Consider the following 14,890-nt stretch of genomic DNA (forward strand, 5'->3'; position numbering starts at 1 on the left):
GTAGCTCCTGCAGCCCCGCTTCCATGTGCAGTGGGGCAATAGGTCCTTGGTGCCAAGTTTACATGGGCTTCGCTACTCTGTGGTTGGGGGCTGCTTTCTATGGTAAAAAGTGCTGTGGGCAGTCACGTGCTCTGCGCTGTTTGTTTATAGATATTTGTTATGGTCCATGAAATGAAACGGGGGCCGTGAATCGTGTTTGACATGCACTGGCAGTGGTTTGTAGTGCTGAATCTGCAAGGTAATTCAAGGGTAAATCTGAGGTTCATTGGCATAGCTGTAATTGAGATCTTGTGGCTGAAAAGAAGAGGCTGCAACGAGTTAGATGTATGGCGTTTTTTTCTGATATGGGGTAGAGGGTATGTAGATCTTGTAGACAAAGTGTGAGGTGATTTGCGTTTGAACTTGTATTCCAGAAAGATGGGAGATATTGCATGTTGGATTTGAGTTCGGAGTGGTGTAGTTAGTTGTGTTGGTAGTTGGTTATCTAGAAACACTGCACTCGCTGTTAAGTAAGGTCCGTGACCTAGATGGTGATGTGGGGGCAGAGTAATTGATTCTTAAAGCTGAAAAGCTCTTGAAAGTGTTTTTATACAACAGGGCTGTTTTTCGAGTTTCACGCCCTAAGCTGCACAGCTAGTGACCACATTCAGGAATTCCTACAGTACGGGTAAAGCCATACCTTTTAAGTTTTCCAGACACTGGAGAAATGTTGAAATCCCTCAAATTGGCAAAGATGTTTTTGGATGAATCACTCTGACGCAAATTCCGCCAAGAATTGGTTGCAATTGTCCACTGAGTGTGAACTTTGTTTCGACTGCGTACAGCTTGTTTACATTACCCTTTACGGCTAACATAAATTAATGTCCCTGGGGTGGGAGGAGGTTGCACTCTCTTGATGGATACAGAGAGCAAAGCGTTAATTAAACAGCCGGGTTCGCATACCAGCGGAGCAGCGAAATGGTGCATCGATGCAGCATCTCCACGTCGCTTAGCAACCGGATAGAGCGAGGACCAGAACCCACAGCTCTGCAGAGAGCGCCGAGTGTGGGAGCCAGGGGAATGTAGAAACCGGTCTGCACTCGGTGTGCTCTGCGCTGCTCTGTCTGGCAACAAGAGTGGCTGCATCTCAGGAGTAGGTGAGTTGCCATCTCTGGTGCCAGAACGCCACCCCTCCTTCTCGAGCTAGGGCTGTTGCAGTAGCGTTGCCTCTAAGGCAGGTGTGTAGTAAATGAGCGGGGGGAGCAAACCTTCATTCTCTCCGCCGCCAGAAGCAGTTTTTCCTGTACGGAGAGCATCTGTGATAACCCGCTCCCGTCACAGGAGCTGTCGGTGACGCTGCACTCTGTCACCTCAGATGAGTGGTGCTGCCGCGCCGCCCATTGTCCTCGTGATAGGCCGACGTTGTCTGTCACCAAATCCCTACGCCGCCATACCCCCTTTTTCAGTCTTGTACCTTCTGTCGCTCCCCGTCTCTCAGCGGAGTTGTCTCCATGCGTGGGAGTCTGGGTGGACCTCCATTGGCTGAGCCCATCGTCGCTCCCATCGTGATACTGGGAGTAGTGAACAGGTACGGGTCTGCGGCGGGTGTGTTATATTTATTTCTACGGTGTGCCTTTTATTCATTCTCACTACGGAGCTGTTACTGGATTCTAGGTGTCCCTTGGCCTGAGGTTTGAGGTTGGACGCTGGCGCCTCATCTTCTGCATGGCCTGTCACCATTCTGCACGATGTCTGAGCAGGAAGATGATTTGAAGGCCTTTATTTTGAGAGGTCTTTGCAATTTTGGGACGCCTTTACAGAATAATTTGTGGCAAGAGTGTAAGGTTTTTGTACGAGGCGGCCACCTGGATTCTAACCTGTGGTAGCAAGTACTGGTAGGGCGCCTCATTTCCTTTTGTAATACAAGTTGATTCAGATTGCCCTTCTGTGTATTTTGGGTGGTGGGTGGGGTAGGACGGCGGGACAGATGTAGAATTATCCGGGCGTTTGGAGTTGTGAATTATCATGCGTTTTTATTGTTGAAGAGTTGGCAGGGTAATGGCATTTTTTTGTTCAATATACTTTTTGTTTCCAATAAACAACAAGAACATAAGTCAAAATAAAAATGAAGTGGTACATGCATTGTCCCTATATTTGTGTAATATGTATAATACTCAGCATAATACTTTTTAGGAGACCAATACTCCATTGTTGATAGTGTGCTTTAGCAAAATCTCCTATTTGCAAATACTTGATGTCCGACATGTCAGCTTGTGGCGTGGTTTCCCCTGTCTTTTTTCTTCTGATCTCCCGTTTTTGATCCTGTGCCGAATTTCGTTTTTGGTGGCTTTAGGACTCTGGGAACTTTACCACTGCTAACCAATGCTAAAGAGGAAGTGCTCCCTGTGTAAACTGTATTGATGATTGGTTTCTCTATGATTGGCATATTTGATTTAGTAGTAAGTGTTTTGTATAGTGCACAGTGTGTGCCCAGGGCCTGTAAATCAAATGCTTCTAGTGGCCCTGCAGAACTGATTGTTCCACCCACGAGTAGCCCTGCAAACAAGTCTCAGGTCTGCCATTGCAGTGCCTGCGCGCAGTTTTAAACTGCCATTTCGACCAGGCAAATGCATCCACTAGGCCCAAACCTTCCCTTTTACTAAATGGAAGTCATCCCTAAAGTAGGCCGAAGGCAGTCCCATGGGCGGGGTGCAGGGTATTTAAAAAGTGGGACATGTACTGGTATGTTTTACATGTCCGGATAGGGAAATACTGCTAAATTATTTTTTCTTACTGCAAGGACTAGCTCTCCCATTAGGGAAACATGGTAATTACCTTGAAATATCTTAAGTGTAGTTTCTCATTGGAAGCAGATAGAGATAGGGAGTTTGGGGTCTCTGGACTCACAGTTTAAAAACACATATTTTGGTGAAGTTGGTTTGTGAATTTTGAGTGTGAAATTGCTACTTATAGGAAGTGGGCATTTACCTGCTTAATCGTTATGTGCCTCTGCTTGTCTGCTGAATACACTTCTGGGTCAGAATGACAGTTGGGCTGTTTGTGCATTCACTCTAGTCAGCCTCACAAAGGGAGGTGAGGTGTGCCCTGCTTATCCTGATGGTCCCCTCAACAGGCCAATGGGTCTTCCTGAGCTAGAGTCGCAGGTGGAGCTGACACTTGCACATGACTAAGGCTGTGCCTGTCCTCACAGAAAGCAATCTCCAACCCCCTGGAATATGTCTGGGGGCCAGGGCAGGGATAGACTGGGTCTTGTGCAGTACAGAGACTTCTCTTTGAAGTTTGCATGCTTCAGAGACAGAAGTAGGTATACGTACTGGACCTCTGATACCACATAGTTAGAATCCTTCTGGACTGAGGAAAGTCTGCCAGCAGTGTCTGTATGCAGTAGGATGGACTGCCACTCTGCCTGTTTCTTTGTTGTGCTGGCCTGCTACTTCTGTCTTGGGAGTGAAAGGACTGGACTTGGCTTTCTACATCCTGCTTCCGAAGTTTCTCCAAGGGCTTGGACTGAGCTTACCTCCTGTAAAGAAGTCTCAGGGACATCAAAGACTTCCAATTGCCAGCTCCTGGGCTCTCTTGCTGAGAGCCCTAACTTGCCAAGTGGTGCCAAATCCAGTTCCTGGGCCCCTGGGAGTAAGTTCTGGTGCAACAAGGACAAAACTAGTGCATTGAATTCCAGAATTACTTCAGAACTGGTGCCGCTGTCTGACCCCACTCTGCTGCCTGCACCGGAGCTGTGGTCCCTGCAGAGTGCAAAGACTGCGACCTACAACGCAGTCCTGATACCGCCCAGTGCCTTTCAAGTCCAGCCATAGCATGAGTCCAGAGTGCTGTGTTGCCGACATCCATGGCCTCACCTCCCTGACTCCATGCAACGTCTTTGTGTCCTCACTGTTTTCCAAGGCACTGTAACTAGAGTCTACACGACTCTGTGGCCGGCTGTGCTCCCTTGTGGGTGGCGCCGGACATTTGGAAGCAACTCTGCCAAGCTGTTTTGATAGCCCCAGTTGGAGCTATTGTGTTTCTAAGCACTATACTACATTTAATCTCTGAAAATAAATTCATATGTTGTGTATATTGGATTTTTGTTGTTTTGGTCTTGTTTTACTCAGATGAATATTAGCTCTTTTTCTAAACTGGTGTGGAGTACTTTTGTGGTGTTTTCACTGTGTTTGTGTACAAATACTTTTCACCTTGCCTCTGCGGTAAGCCTAAATGCTTGAGCCAAGCTATCAAGGGGGTGAGCAAGGTTATCTCAGCTGTGTGACTCCCTTACCCTCACCAGAGTGAGGGTCCCTACTTTGACAGGGTGCAAGCCACTGTCAACTAGAGACCCCATTGTTCTCTCCATTAACTCATCCAAATTTCTAGGTACCTTTTGATATTTTTGACATCTGCCCTTCCCTGTTCCCCCTTCTTCACACTCCTCATGTTTAACAATTTTTTTAAACATCCTTTTAATAATGTTTTTTTTGTTATGAGCTTGTAACATCCTACATTTTGATAGCCAGTAGTTACATGATTTTGTACATTTCAGTCACAGTGGATTATTCGTTACATGTAGCTGAGAATAAAGGGGAGAATGCATCTGCAAGATGCTGTACAGAATGGAAAAAAGCTTTAAAAAAATGACGCATCTGTGATTTTGAAGACTTGCATTCTTATTATGCATGTGCACCTACAAAAGGACATTGATGCCATATTTTTATTTACCAACAAAAGGTCACAGGTATGGGGAGGGCCAGCAACGGGAAGCAGGAATGTTAGAGTAGGAAGTGAAGGGAAGGGCAGAAGCACCATATGAGGGAGAAGCACATGAGTGAGGATTCAAGAGGGGGAAGAAGCACATGAGGTTGAGCGCAATTCATATAGGGCATATTGGCAAGCGAGAGCAACACGAAGCATGATGGAAGGAGTGAAGAAAAATACACCAGGGAGACAGTTGGAAAACTCATTCACTCTCATGGAGTGCTTAACCAATAAGAAAATGTAGTTTTCGAAAAGTAAGCAGTGGAAAACAACAAGTAAAGAGTCTGTGCTCAAGAGCAGGGCCGTCCACCAAAGAGGAACGTAAGCCCACACAAGGCAGTGAACCAAAGCATTAGTAAACTCAACAGGTCTCACCTGGGCAGTGTGTGATGCTATGCTGCAGGGCAAAAGAATAAAAAAAATAAATAATAATAAACGCACAAAAAACGTTGACAATTTGATTTGGTCAGTCGCGTCACTTTGTAGGCGTGCAGCATGCCTGCACAGCCTATAAAATGATGCAGCTGGTTGTTTTCTTCTTTGTGTTTGTTGGAAAATGGGTTATTGGTAAGGGCAGGTAAGTACCTACACTTAGCAATAGGCCACTAACCTCAACTTAGGTCCAGATAGGTCTCAGTAAATTAAACCCAGCTCAACCCTTGGTAGCTTAGCAACGAGCGACAAGGCTTAACTTAGGAGACCGTGTAAAGCATTCATATATCACAAAACATTAATTAAATAAAACACAGGAAACTATTTAAAAATCCAAAATCAATTTATAAAAATAGATTATATTTTTATCTTTAAAATGACACAAAAACGAATAAAATCGGATAAGGGGAACCAGAGAAGCGCCTAGAAACAAAAAGCGCCAATCTGGTCGCACCTCGACCGGGGCAAAGTCAAAGTTTAAGGCCGACCGCGATGGAGCCCGGCCCGGCCCGGCTACAGCCCGCGTGAGGCCTTGTTCAAAAGTTTACCTTCGGACTTAGTCGTTTTTCTGAAGAGTTTCTTCAGCGGGACGAACCTGCCAGTCCAATCCGACCTCCTGGAACCCTTCTTTGGATACGCGTTGCGGGAGCCCTCGGTAGAGATTTTTACCTTCGGACGTAGTCGTTTTTTCGAGGTGAAAATCCTTCGACCGGGGCAAACCTGGATCTTGATCCGACGTCCTTGGAGCCCTCCTCAGTTACGCTGGCTGGGAGGGCCTGGCCAACTTCCGACATTCGGACTTAGTCTCTTTTTTGGATATTTTGTTCACCAGGACGAACGTGCAAGTCAGGCCGGGACGCGGTTGAGGCAGGCCGGTTAGAGTTTCCGCAGCAGGTCGGTCCCTCTATGGAGCTTTTTTCCAAAAGTTCTCCAAAGTTCTCCAAACTTCTGGATCTTTTTCCAGATGTTCTTTTAAGGTTCTTTTGGGGTCCACAGCTCACCCCAAGGTTCCAGAAGCTCTGAGATGATCCTTGGGGGTGTGGACTACAACTCCCAGAATGCGCCTGGCGCAAACTCCTTTTTGGCCACTGGGCAGTGGTCAGCTGGTTGGTTTCTTCAGGAGTTGGTGCAGGGGACTCTGGTTAGCAATTTTTCACCTGTAGCAAACAGGGAGTCCCTCCTTGAACCAGTTGAAGCCAGGCAAAGTCCTTCTTGTGGTGAAGCCCAAGTGGGCAGCTGGTGCAGTCCTTCAGAGTGCAGGATCCAGGTGCAGGCCAGGGGTCCAGCAGGGCAGTCCTTCTTCTCCTGTAGTTCTTCCTTGTTGGAATCTGATGGGGATCTGAGGTGTGGGTGCAGGTCTGCCAGTTTTATCCCTGCTCCTGGGTGAAAAACAGGGGGAGGTCCTGGTTCTCCAATCAGGGGCAGGGTCCTTCCCCCTGTGATGACCACTTCCTGGGAAGTGTGGCAAAAATCAATCCCAGGGAGCAACATTCCTCAAAAATCCATCATGGCTCAAAGTGATTTTTGGAGGCTGAGCCCACCCACTGGTGTGGCTAAAAATCCTAAACACACCCATCTCCTGCCCTCTCCTAATCTAATCAAGGGGACACCTAATAGTCTGGGTTTGCAGGATGTGGGGGTGTTGCTGGGTTGCTTCAAATGTCCTTCTCTGCCTTTGAAGATCAGTTTGGCAGCCCTCCCCCTTCCTGACTCACCATCTGCTGAGGGGAGATCTCCTCCCACAGGCACATCTTTGTGTGAAGCCAGGCCACTTCACACCTCATCAACGCAGCCTGGCCAGGCTGCCAGAGGCTGGCCAATCAGAGCACAGCAGCAATAACACTACATTGCTGAAGTTGGCAACTTTTCAGGTAAAGTTTAAAACTCTATACCTGAACAAGTTATATTAAATCCAACAACTGGAAGTTTATTATAACTATTAATTTGATACCGAACTCTTGGTATCTGTTACTTAAGGGGATTTTTTAAATTAAAATTAAAATAAAGTCTCCCCATTCTAGCCTATGGAGGCCATTCACTACAATGAGGGAAAAACGAGGGAGATTCCGACCAGGGAACCACAACTAGACGCTGACTGCCTCGTTGCAGATGGTGAACCAAGATCACAGGTCTTTGCTCAGGTATGAGGGCTGATGTCTCCACAGTGATTCTAATAGGCAAGCTAGAAGCTTAACATGCTGTGCTCTAAATAGAACAAGCAGAGGGAGAGTAGAAACTGTTAGACAATATGATTGCTTTGTTCTTATGTTTTACTCTCCTGGTGACTATTTCAATCCTACTGTTTTGTATCGTTCTGGTTATTGCGGCTCACGCCTTAATATCTAAAATACAGTTGTTTTATTAAAAACATTATATAAAACTTATACTGTCTTTGTCATTTGTATATGAGATCATATTGGAAATAAGAGAGTTGGTTTGGATCTGAGTAACCACGACTTCCCTGAGAAGTTCCAAAGATGTCATGCGCTCGGCTGCCAAATCATTCCTTCCACATGGGAGAAATGAGGCACTGCTAGTTAGCCGGAGCAAAAAACTGATTTAGGGTGACAGAGTTCTTTACACGTGGGTCAGACTCAGTCCCCCACACCGTTATAGATCCTTCTACCTAGAAATCCAGTAGTCTCATTTAGAATAATGAGAGCCCACGCAAAGGTCCCTTCTTATAGTTACATGGCACCCAGCCCTAGGGGCACATAGGGCACACCTTAGGGGTGACTTATATGTAAAAATAAGGTAGTTTAAGACTTTGGAACTACTTTTAATTCCAAAGTCGAATTTGCATATACCTTTGATTTAAAAGCAGCCAGCAAGGCAGGCCTGCCTTTAAAATGATACTGGGCACCTCAGCAGTGCACCTATGGGTGCACTACCTATGCTGAGGTCCCTAAACCTACATGCCCTACCATATACTAGGGACTTATAGGTAGGTTGACTTAGCCAATTATAATTAGCCTAATTTGCATACTGATTTTACACAGAGCACAGGCCCTGGGACTGGTTAGCAGTACCCAGGGCACCATCAGAGTCAGGAAAACACCAGCAAAAAGTGGAAAATGGGGGCAAAAAGTTAGGGGGCCTCTGCAATCAGCCCTGTTCTCTCACAGTGTTTACTGATCCAACTCTGATCAGTAACGTAAAATAAACTGCTAAAACATATTTTATAAAGTGGGTGGTGGAAGCAATATGGGTATGCATGTGGTGGAAGTTAACTTGGAGAGCCTGAGTGAGGGGGGGAAAGCAGACTATACTGAGAAAGTAAAGTGGAGTGCTGAGGGGAAGCAAAGGGGTGAATGAGGCCAACATGGAGCAGACGAGGGAGAAGCACACTGAGAAAGCAAGAGGTAAAGTGCACGAGGGCGTACACAAACTGGAGGGAGGTGGAGTGAATCAAATGGATGACAGTGCAACACAGAAAGGCATGGAAGAGAAGTACCAAAGGACGCAGCTGGGAAACACATAAATTCCCATGGAGTGCTTAACAAAAAAAAATCAAACAAAAAAATCGGCAAAGCCAATTTGTCAGACCTTCTTTTGGTTTGTCTTGGTCTTTGCAATGTTTTATTGTTGTGGAAGTACTGGCCCCTCATTAGTCAAAGAAAAAATAAACAAAAGAAAAAGTGCATAAACATAAAAATGTTTTGATGCCAAAAAGCTTACACTGCCATAGTAGTCCCTGGCACTGAAGGTGACTACTTTTTTACATGGATGTGCTCCTTGTAAAAGGGAAAAATACTGTCACTTGCAGTAAAGCTAGCCAGTAGCTGAAGTGGGCTGACCTATTGCCGAAAGTTGTATGCCATAGTGGGCAAAAAGAAAATGTGAATCGCATAACAACAAACCAGTGGATGATGAGGGCAGGCAGAATGGCACTAAACACTAAAAATAAGTATATGTATAATTTTAGTAATATCAAAAGGTCTTGGCTTACGCCAGACCTAAAAAGTAGTGCTTAATTGCCAAGCAGTAGAAGCATCTAAGTCAGCCATTTAAAAGAGATGGTAAAGAAGCGATACTTTGATAGAGGGACAAGCACAAGCTTGACTAACTCCAGCATGAATACGAAGCAGAAAAATGAGAGTGACAGGAAAACCAAAGAATGGTAAGAAATGGGTGGACGTCAGGCCCCTGTATGTTCTTGGTAAGCCCACAATACATCTTGCGACCGGTAGTGTGCACACTTCAGGTGAGACCAAAAAAGCTAGTTAATGAGAGTGACCTTAAAACCGACCTTTGGCATGCAGTGGTATGGATCATAGCCCACTTGTAAGTTCACAATGTCTTTCTCAACCAGACAGCTTGAACTCTCAAGTTGGCTCGACCTATACAGCAAAAAACTACCCATCACAAATACAAATAAAAACATTGAAATGAAGCATAGATTGACCTACCATCTCTGACACTGTGTACTGCTTTCTAGGTAAATCTGCACAGTGATTTAAGTCCATTTTCCAGACATAACAATGGGAATAAGTAGAATATGATACACTACTCATCTATATGTGTATTTTATTTTGTAAACTATGAGGCTGGTGAGACGTTGAAAGCTATCTCTAGTTAAGACATTAAAAGCAAGTTTTTATCATGACAGCCTTCTGTTCTGCAAAAACGTCCACTCTTAATCTTGGGAAGGAGGGTCATTTGTCTGGTCCCTGTGTGGACCCCGATTGTCTGGTAACAAGTTTGGCCACCTCACTCCATATTATCATGGACACTCTGTTTAGAGTTCTGGTCCCTCATCTGATAAACCAACACATTCTGGGTGTAGTAGTCCTGTTTGGCTTCAAATAAATTCATGAAACCAACACACCTGAGAGCGATGGTTCATAAGTCCAAGCACAGGACTGTAAACGAGGTACCCGTGATCACATGGGAAGAGGTGGCCACACCATGTGTTTGAGATGGGTGGGAGCCTTGGAGTGCTCAGTGCTCAGTAGGCCAAAGGGCAGTAGCCGTGAAAGTGGTGGGCAGTAAAACCGTCGTTAAGAAGTCTGCAACGAGTGTGTATAAATTGAGAGGATAAATCATTGTAACCTTTGTAAAGTTTTTGTAGTGAAAACAAGGCCTCATTCTGAAAATTAAGGGGATTCTTTGATGCAGCCGGGATATTTCTGGTTCCTTGGCAAGACTGACAATTGAGGAATAATGGCATGTTCTTTATGTAGCGCATAGTGTCAGTGTTGCGTTTACATAGCGCTGTAAACTAAAGTTGGTACGATTGTCCAGTTCATTGCAACTCATTTGATTGCCTTTCGAAGGTGAAAGGAAGAGACGTGCTGCTAGGATTTGAAACCTCCTTACGTAGATATGGCCTTTTTCAAAGGTAACCGAGATGCAGAAATCACACAAGTGATGTTTCTTTCCCAGACAAACAGATTTTTTTCCCCCAAGGCAGACTGTTCAGGCCGGGTAATTGGTTTGTGGCATAGGTAATTCAGCTGCCAGTGCTTGTATATTTTTTGTACAGGATGCTGCTACTACTGTTATCTGAAAGTCTCACATGCACAATGCCATTGTAGGGTTTCCTGAATTAACGTTTCCAACCAGCACTGAGAATCTGAATGGCGGGGATCACTAGTGAAATATTTCGTTATGGCCTATTGGTTTTAAAGTAATGCCTTACAAAGGCGAGGAACTTGCTAGGAGCGAGTTGGCACATAAGCAGGTTGACACTGATGTCAAATTACAGCTATGTTGGTTTGAGTTGTACATGCTGCAGGCTATACGTTTTTGATCTGGTTTGGTGCAGCCAGTCTGCAACATTGCAGTTCCATTTATTCATCCATGATAATTATATTCCATACAGAGCATTCCTTGTTATTGTTTTGTGCTTCTATGTTCCTTAGTGGTGCACAAAGCAGCAGTCTGCAAGAATAAATTCCACTTCTTAGCTTACAAAAATTGGTTTAGTGAAATTTCAGCCTCACAATGACGTTTGAGAATATCAAAAAAACTGCTGCTGTTGTGGATTTTTCAGTAATTTATGCACGGGTGTTAATATGAAGAGCTTAATTTGTAATAAATAAGTGCCGGGAGGCCACTTGCACCGCCCATGGGCTGCTGTCCGCTCTCTCGGTTTCAGTAACAACACAACTACAAACCATGACACTCCTATAGGTGTGACAGGACAGACTATTCCAGGTCCCCAAAGGTGTAAGAATGGCTTTGGTGGCAGGTAATAGTCATTTTTATATACATATTGAATTAATAAACAACTGTTGTTGTGCTCGGCTCTAAATTAGACAAACAGAGCCACCATGTGGCAGACTGTCTTAAGTGCCGGTGTTGACACAGAAACCACCAGCTCAAATAAAGCACTGGGAATATGGCTGGTTTCACTCATTGCATTCGGCAAGTGTATAGATGTACCTAAACAGTTTGCAAGTAATTTACCCCTACTGAAACAAAGCCTTTAAATGCATATTTCCACCTTATGTACTCTGGCAGCATTTTCCACCTGATGGAAATTCTGCATTAGCAAATTTTTCACCATTGAGTAGTGCTGTAAATTTGCAGTTCAGGTAGATTTCCTGTAGTGCTCCTGGGATTCTTTATGAACCCCATAAAAGTGGTAAATACAGGGAGTGCAGAATTATTAGGCAAATGAGTATTTTGACCACATCATCCTCTTTATGCATGTTGTCTTACTCCAAGCTGTATAGGCTCGAAAGCCTACTACCAATTAAGCATATTAGGTGATGTGCATCTCTGTAATGAGAAGGGGTGTGGTCTAATGACATCAACACCCTATATCAGGTGTGCATAATTATTAGGCAACTTCCTTTCCTTTGGCAAAATGGGTCAAAAGGAGGACTTGACAGGCTCAGAAAAGTCAAAAATAGTGAGCTATCTTGCAGAGGGATGCAGCACTCTTAAAATTGCAAAGCTTCTGAAGCGTGATCATCGAACAATCAAGCGTTTCATTCAAAATAGTCAACAGGGTCGCAAGAAGCGTGTGGGAAAACCAAGGCGCAAAATAACTGCCCATGAACTGAGAAAAGTCAAGCGTGCAGCTGCCACAATGCCGCTTGCCACCAGTTTGGCCATATTTCAGAGCTGCAACATCACTGGAGTGCCCAAAAGCACAAGGTGTGCAATACTCAGAGACATGGCCAAGGTAAGAAAGGCTGAAAGACGACCACCACTGAACAAGACACACAAGCTGAAACGTCAAGACTGGGCCAGGAAATATCTCAAGACTGATTTTTCTAAGGTTTTATGGACTGATGAAATGAGAGTGAGTCTTGATGGGCCAGATGGATGGGCCCGTGGCTGGATTGGTAAAGGGCAGAGAGCTCCAGTCCGACTCAGACGCCAGCAAGGTGGAGGTGGAGTACTGGTTTGGGCTGGTATCATCAAAGATGAGCTTGTGGGGCCTTTTCGGGTTGAGGATGGAGTCAAGCTCAACTCCCAGTCCTGCTGCCAGTTCCTGGAAGACACCTTCTTCAAGCAGTGGTACAGGAAGAAGTCTGCATCCTTCAAGAAAAACATGATTTTCATGCAGGACAATGCTCCATCACACGCGTCCAAGTACTCCACAGCGTGGCTGGCAAGAAAGGGTATAAAAGAAGGAAATCTAATGACATGGCCTCCTTGTTCACCTGATCTGAACCCCATTGAGAACCTGTGGTCCATCATCAAATGTGAGATTTACAAGGAGGGAAAACAGTACACCTCTCTGAACAGTGTCTGGGAGGCTGTGGTTGCTGCTGCACGCAATGTTGATGGTGAACAGATCAAAAGACTGACATAATCCATGGATGGCAGGCTTTTGAGTGTCCTTGCAAAGAAAGGTGGCTATATTGGTCACTGATTTGTTTTTGTTTTGTTTTTGAATGTCAGAAATGTATATTTGTGAATGTTGAGATGTTATATTGGTTTCACTGGTAATAATAAATAATTGAAATGGGTATATATTTTTTTTTAAGTTGCCTAATAATTATGCACAGTAATAGTCACCTGCACACACAGATATCCCCCTAACATAGCTAAAACTAAAAACAAACTAAAAACTACTTCCAAAAATATTCAGCTTTGATATTAATGAGTTTTTTGGGTTCATTGAGAACATGGTTGTTGTTCAATAATAAAATTAATCCTCAAAAATACAACTTGCCTAATAATTCTGCACTCCCTGTATGTTTCAAGGGCAGTACTTGCTCTTCGGAAGGACATTTCAATTTTTTAAAAATAGACCTATTAAATTGGGTTCTGGTTGGCAAGAACGGCCTGAGCCTTATTATTCAGCTGAATGAATTGTGGATTCTCAAAAATCCTGTTTTCTCTGCCTTGTGGTGTGGCGAATCTAGGACCATGACATTTTAGAGTGATCAGGAGGCAGCTGAAGACTTACTTACAGTGTTTGTCTGCATTTTTCTCCACTGTTAATAAGAATAGAACCAAGTATTACAATAAAAAAAACAAAAAAACTGGTAGTCTAAGGAAGGAAACTTGTTCTGGCCCAGATGTTTGCATTGTACATACCACAATTTACTTGAAGTCATAATGGTTACTCTAAGGTTTATATCTTGATACCCCAAGAATCCGTAAGCTGATTGCCTTGGAGAATGTAGTCCAATTTGGAATATTTAATGTCTTAAATAAATAGTACTTGAACCTAACAATTTAAAGAATAAATGAAATATCAAAATGTACTTCTTAGCAGTCGTTAAGATGAAACCGAGTCAAAACATGAACATATACAGGTCTCTTGATGAAAAGACGGTTGCAAGTGTTGGCCTCCCCTTTTGCTCTTTACCTATTCGTTTGTTTAGAGGAGAGGGAGTGTTGTTTGTTTCCTCTGGGTTGAATATTAATGCATTTTGTCTGCGATTCCCTCTCTCTCAGGCTCTCTGACTTTGCCATATCCCCTGAAGGGAGCAATTGTTGACTGGTACCCTTGGCAACCAGTTTGCAGATGCTTTGTAGAAACCTATAACTTTCCACCTAAAAAGTCATTAAATAAATATTGACCGCTCTTCCCTCAGTTGGCTCCAGGGGGTTCCCAGATTTTACGTTGTATAATGTAATCTTTCTATTCCCTTAAGGACTTCTTTAATTGAATTACTCTGTTTTTCAGCACGATGTATTATTTGGCTGGCTCATGATTTTGTTTGGGAGACCAGCATCGACTGAAACACTGGTGAATACATTAGGTCTTAATCTATACGAGTAGTTTTTTTTCCTTACATGCCTGTATTTATATCGGACTTCATAGTGTCTGTAATAAGGTCTAGGGTGATTTAATTGTACTGTATGTAACTGCACAGACTTACGTACCGATGCCAATCCCTGCTATAAACGGCGACTGAGTGCTGGCTTTCAATTTTTCATTGGTGGTGTACAATTTTGCTCATACATTCTCACATGCTGTCATTGCTAGGTTACTTACATATAAATACAAATCAGCTTCTCGGACAAATGCCTTTTCGTGGCCTATAAAACGGCTTTCATTGCTTTTATCGTTTTTTTTTTCTTGCACAGGCAAACTGGACAGTGGCTTCTGTCAGAGTCATTAGCAGTCGCATTTGCCAAAGGTACTGTAGCCTGTGATCTCTGTACATGTTACTACCTCCGAGCCTTCCCTACAGAGCCCAAATGAATACCGTTAAATATGACCATTTCTCAGCGTTAGTTTCACTGAACTGATCATTTTTGCTCTTGTCTTTTCTTATTTCGATTACTGGCCTTC

At 44.0% G+C, this 14,890-nt stretch overlaps 1 protein-coding gene across 6 annotated transcripts in view; it reads left to right on the plus strand.

The window, feature by feature from the left end:
• The window catches only part of ELMO2 (engulfment and cell motility 2), a 334,163-nt gene that overhangs the window by 81,360 nt on the left and 237,913 nt on the right, over positions 1–14,890 (plus strand). The window contains exon 1 of one of the 6 annotated variants that reach the window (XM_069243484.1): positions 1,005–1,136. The exons of 4 other annotated variants lie outside the window; for them this stretch is intronic. The gene's annotated coding sequence lies outside the window, so the exon portion shown is untranslated. Of the gene's footprint in view, positions 1–1,004; positions 1,137–14,890 lie in introns of those variants that run through there. One more of the 6 variants, XM_069243487.1, reaches the window with a different exon arrangement.

Source organism: Pleurodeles waltl, chromosome 7, assembly GCF_031143425.1.
Source record: "Pleurodeles waltl isolate 20211129_DDA chromosome 7, aPleWal1.hap1.20221129, whole genome shotgun sequence".
NCBI lineage: Eukaryota > Metazoa > Chordata > Amphibia > Caudata > Salamandridae > Pleurodeles > Pleurodeles waltl.